This window comes from Leptonychotes weddellii, unplaced genomic scaffold (genome assembly GCF_054177405.1).
Source record: "Leptonychotes weddellii isolate Sample4059 unplaced genomic scaffold, ASM5417740v2 HiC_scaffold_10049, whole genome shotgun sequence".
Classification (NCBI taxonomy): domain Eukaryota; kingdom Metazoa; phylum Chordata; class Mammalia; order Carnivora; family Phocidae; genus Leptonychotes; species Leptonychotes weddellii.
In genome coordinates, this window is record NW_027676844.1 from 3,254 (window position 1) to 7,687 (window position 4,434).

General features: G+C 67.7%; 1 long non-coding RNA gene across 2 annotated transcripts; it reads right to left on the minus strand.

Annotated features, from left to right (window-relative positions):
- Positions 1-473: 473 nt before the first annotated feature.
- Positions 474-2,851, minus strand: LOC115942871 (uncharacterized). 2 transcript variants are annotated; one of them, XR_014141528.1, is made up of 4 exons: positions 1,759-2,851; positions 1,565-1,661; positions 1,115-1,268; positions 474-986 (listed from the first exon to the last, which is right to left on the minus strand). It is a non-coding gene; the product is annotated as an uncharacterized LOC115942871 (long non-coding RNA). The 2 variants fall into 2 exon arrangements; XR_014141527.1 differs by having other exon boundaries at positions 474-1,268; positions 1,759-2,842.
- Positions 2,852-4,434: the final 1,583 nt, after the last annotated feature.

The following is a 4,434-nucleotide window of genomic DNA, read 5'->3' on the forward strand; positions in this document are numbered from 1 at the left end:
GTCCAGAAACCTGCTGTTTCCTAGACAAGCCCCTCACTCACCCAGGTCGGACCCAAACCACAGCCCATCCTCTACCATACTACAGGACGCCAGTGGGAAACTGTGCCGCTGCCCGCCTGGGGCACCTCTAGCAGCCACGGCAGAACAGGCACCTCCTGCCCGTGTCTTCCCCGACCGCGTCGAACACAGCCCCTGCCTCTTCTGTGTCCCTCCAATCCGTTCGGCACAGCGACCGCGGGAAGACGAGGTCCCTGCAGCCCGGCCCCTACTGGACTTGCTGAGTTGAAGGGCGGTCGCTCTGTTCCAGTGCCCTGCTCTCCCTGTTCCCTCTGCTGGAACGCTCTTCCCCACACCCCTGTGCTCTGCTCGTCAGAAGAGCTGCTGAGCCCTCCCCCTGCTCTCCGTCCCAACGTCTCCTCAGGCAGCTCCTTCCAGTCCTCACCCTGTTGTATTGTACGCCTTTCATCTTCATGGCATCTCTGACCAGCACTTTATTTACTACCCGATGTCCCTGCAGGCCTCCAGAAGGGAAGCCAGGGTCTTCTGTCCACCGCGGTGTCTGCAAGGACGGAAGAATTGGTGGCAAATGGAAAATATCTCATAGAAATATACACGGTCAGCGGCAGTGATGTAAACCAAAGAAACGCACACATTGGGCGTGAGATGGTGGACAGTCCTCGGGCAGGGTCTCCATGCAGGTTCAGCCCATGCTTGCTGCACTTGACAATCCCGGCAGGGGCCGAAAGAGATGTTTCCATGGCGCCCATGCCGTGGCCCTGCCCCCAACCCCCGAGAGCCCACTCCTCTAGCTCCCGGGCCACCTCCCTGCAGCTCCCCCTCGGGCCTCCACCTGGGACGCTGTGCTCACGCCTGCTTGAGCTTGACCGACTCGGATATCCCTGCCACACGGGATCCTGCCCTGGCCTCTGGAACACACGAACACCGCCAGCCCCTCTCCAGGCGCCGTTCCTTGACACTGCTCACTTCTGCAACACGCATCAGACAGCAGATGGTGTTACAGAGTTTGCTGACTGCTTGCCTGCACCCTCCCCGGGCGAGCCGGCTAGGTTCCTGGATGTGCCCTGAGTGCCTGGCAGGGGCTCAGTGTGTTTACTGAGTGCCGGAAGGATCCCAGATGCCCTCAGTGAGGTGGACGGCTTCATCTGCGTCTCCTGGATGAAGAAACGAGGCTCGGAAAGGTGGAGGACGCCCGAGATCACCTGGTCAGGACATGAGGCAGGATTTCTCCCAGCGGCTGGTTCTAACCCCTGTGCGGAGTGACATGCAGAAGACACGCAACCTAAGGGCCTACTCTGAGCTATGAAGGGTGCACAGCTCACGGGGAGGGATCGTTCAGGGGAAGGAACTGGGGCTAAGCGGCACAGACTGATCTGATGCTGTGTGCTAGCCATTTCTAGGCTCCACATTTTATCTGGGGTAGAACCGCCCTGGGCAGAGCCATGAGCGCCAGATTCCCAGCACTCAGCTGCTGGCTCCCCAGCTGGGCACAGCAAAAGGAGGGTGTGGACGCGCAGACCCATGCCAGCACCGGAGCCCAGCCTACCTTGGGCGGATCCTTGGTCCCTCCCTGGGGGAATGGCCCCTTAGAGCCGCGGAGCCGGGCTGGCCGGTGCTCCTGAGGTCCGAGGTGTGCGTGAATCCTGCTAACGGTGAGTCTGCTCAAGTCCGAAGGGGGTGGCCCCACAGAAGACCTCTGGGTGGCCCTGCCTGTTTCTGTCATTTGGGGGGAATACTCACTGTTCACAAAAAGCTCCACTCCTTCGCTTTGGTGCATCTCCTGCTAAAGTCAGAATCCAGGCGTCTGGCAAATGGCGGCTCCCAGTAACCCCGCTGGTCAGGACTGATTATGGAGTTTATGGGAAATGGGAGGCGCCCAGGCCCACTGACCGAGAACACACAGGTGAGGGTCCAGATTCCTCAAGTCCATTTGCTCTCTCCCCCTCTGTTCGGCCAGGCCACTCTCTTTGGGCGAACTGGTTTTCTTTCTGCTTGGCCTCAAACAGCGATCTGCACTCAGGCGCCCCTGTGGGACACGGAATCTTTCCTTTGCCTCCTCTCCCGCGGGAGAGGCCAGCTTCAGCGAGGAGCAGGGGATGCAGCAGGGTTGGTACCCATCGGGCCTGCTCAGGGACCGGACAGGCTTTCTCCCAAGCTCTGGAACCTGGAAGACTCGAGATGGATCCGGGAAGACCCCGCGGAGCCACTGGGCTATGTTCAGCACAGGGCAGAGGCCAAGGAGCCCTGTCTGGGGGTACGGTGGCCCCAATCCCCGCTCACCCCTCACTGCCACCGGACTTGAGAGGCCCGTAACCTCTCTGTCCGCCACAGTAGGAACATCTAACTGTACCCTCCCCTGAAGCCGGCAGTGAGCTTCCTGACCCCAGCCCCTCTGCGCATTCCCCAGCGTTGTCCTGATGCTCAGAAGGGCCATACAGCGGGCAGCCTTTCTTAAACTGTGAAACTCCCAAAATGGGCTTCATCCCAAGAAAGCCCGGCGTCCCGGAGTGGATGAGGCTTGGGGGGGGGGGGAGGGGGAGGGGTCTCTGCGGCGGCCGCGAGCCGGGCGGAGGGGAGGGGTTCTGGCGGCGAAGGGGTTGGATCCGCCAGGGTGTGGGGTGGGGAGGGTCACAGGCGGGCTCGGAGATGGAGTGGCCCGCGGCGCGCGGGAGCAGGGCTCGCCTCCTTCCGCTCCCCCCTCCCACTTCCAGCATCCGGGCGCGGCTCGGGGGTCGCGCTCGGCCCTTCCCGGCGCCCGCAGCCCCGGGGGAGGGGGGAGCCGGGCTGGGGAGAGCGGCGGCGGGAGGAGCCCCCACACGGCCCTTTGGGCAGCCGCGCGCGCCCCGCCGCCGCCCGCGTCCCCGGCCGCCTGCTCGCCCGCCCCCGGCGCGCGTCCCCCGCGCGGGCCCCGGGTCGTCCAGGCCGCCGCGGCGCGGTGGCTCCGCAAAGCCCCCGGCCGGACGCCGAGGCCCGGGCGCGCGGAGCCGGGGCGGGGCGGGGCAGGGCGGGGCGCGCGGGCCGGGCCGGGCCGGGGGGTGTCGGATGTCACCCCCCGCGCACACCTCGGCCGGGGGGCGGGGGAGCGAACCACTGAGATGCGGAGACCTCCCCGGTCCTAGAGCGGAGCAGGAAGTGTCCCAGGGGAGGGAGCCGGAGGGCTCCGGCCTTTCCTTTCCTGCGCGTCCGGCGGGCTCCGCGGCGGCCAGGCTCGCGCGGCCCGCCACCGGGGACGCGCCGCGGCGGTGAGTGCGGCCTGCGCGGCCCGGCTCCCCGCGCGCCCCGGCCGCCCTGCCCGGAGCCGAGCGGCGGGGACGGTGCGGGCGGGGCGCAAGGCGACACAAATGCTGTTTTTCAGGCGCCTCCATTTGCTCCCACGGCTCCAGTCCCGAGCGCAGCCGCGGCTTTCTGGATGAGCCGGGGACGGAGTGGGCCGCTGCGAGGAACCGGCCCGCCTCAGGAAGGACGCCCGGGGCAGCGGGCTGGGAGGATGAGGAGCTGCTGCCGGAGACTTCCGCCGCAGCAGGAGGGATTCGAGTTAGACGCCGGGCCGGAGTTGCAGGCGGTGAGGTGGGCAGCCGGGGGCTGGCGGGACTGCGGGCGCGCTGGGGTGGCCGGGCGGGGAGGCGCGAGAGGCTGGCCCCTCCGCCCGGCCTGGCGCGCCACCCTCCTTCCTCTCCGCCGCTCGGGGGCCGTCCTCCCGGAGCGGCTTTCAGCACGCCCCGCCCCCTCCGGGAATGCCCCCTGGACCAACGGGAGTTCGTTCGTCGGGCATCTGCTGCCGAGCCGCCTGCGTGCCAGGTGCCCGGGTGACAAAGAGGGACCGGCTGCGTGCTCGGGGCTGATCCGCAGCGCCTGGAGCGCTGCGGGCGCGGCGCGAGGCTCCCAGCCCGGGGGCCGCCCTGAGCCCCTGGGGGCCGTGCCGGGGGGCGGTGGCCGAGCCGCTGGAAGGGGGCGGCCAGGCGCGCTGGGACGGCGCTCCAGCTGCTGGCGCGGACACGCTCAGAGGGCTGCGGTGAGGCCCGAGCGGCAGGCAAGGGGCCGCGTTTCCCCATGTGCCCCTCACTTTCCTGGAGTCCCCCCGCCTAGAGGCGGCGCGGCTGCTCTCTGACGTCCCTGGGGAGGTGTGCGCCCCCACCCAGCCCCTGTGCGCCGAGCGCCCCGCCTCTGTCCTGCCTGAGGAAGGGCCGTGAGCTGTGCTGTCGCGTTCACCGAGGTTTGGGGATGACCCGGGGAGGGGTGCGGGCAAGGCTGAAGGCCAGGGAGGGCGGCTCGGGACCCCAAAGTTGCACTCAGACTTCGGAGTGAGGGGCGGCGGCTGACCCGCAGCGCTGCTGCTTCTGAGTGCACAGTGACTTCTCTCTGGTGACACGCAGGGTGCGGCTGCGTCCCTCGCCTCTCCGCGTCTCTCCTCTCTCC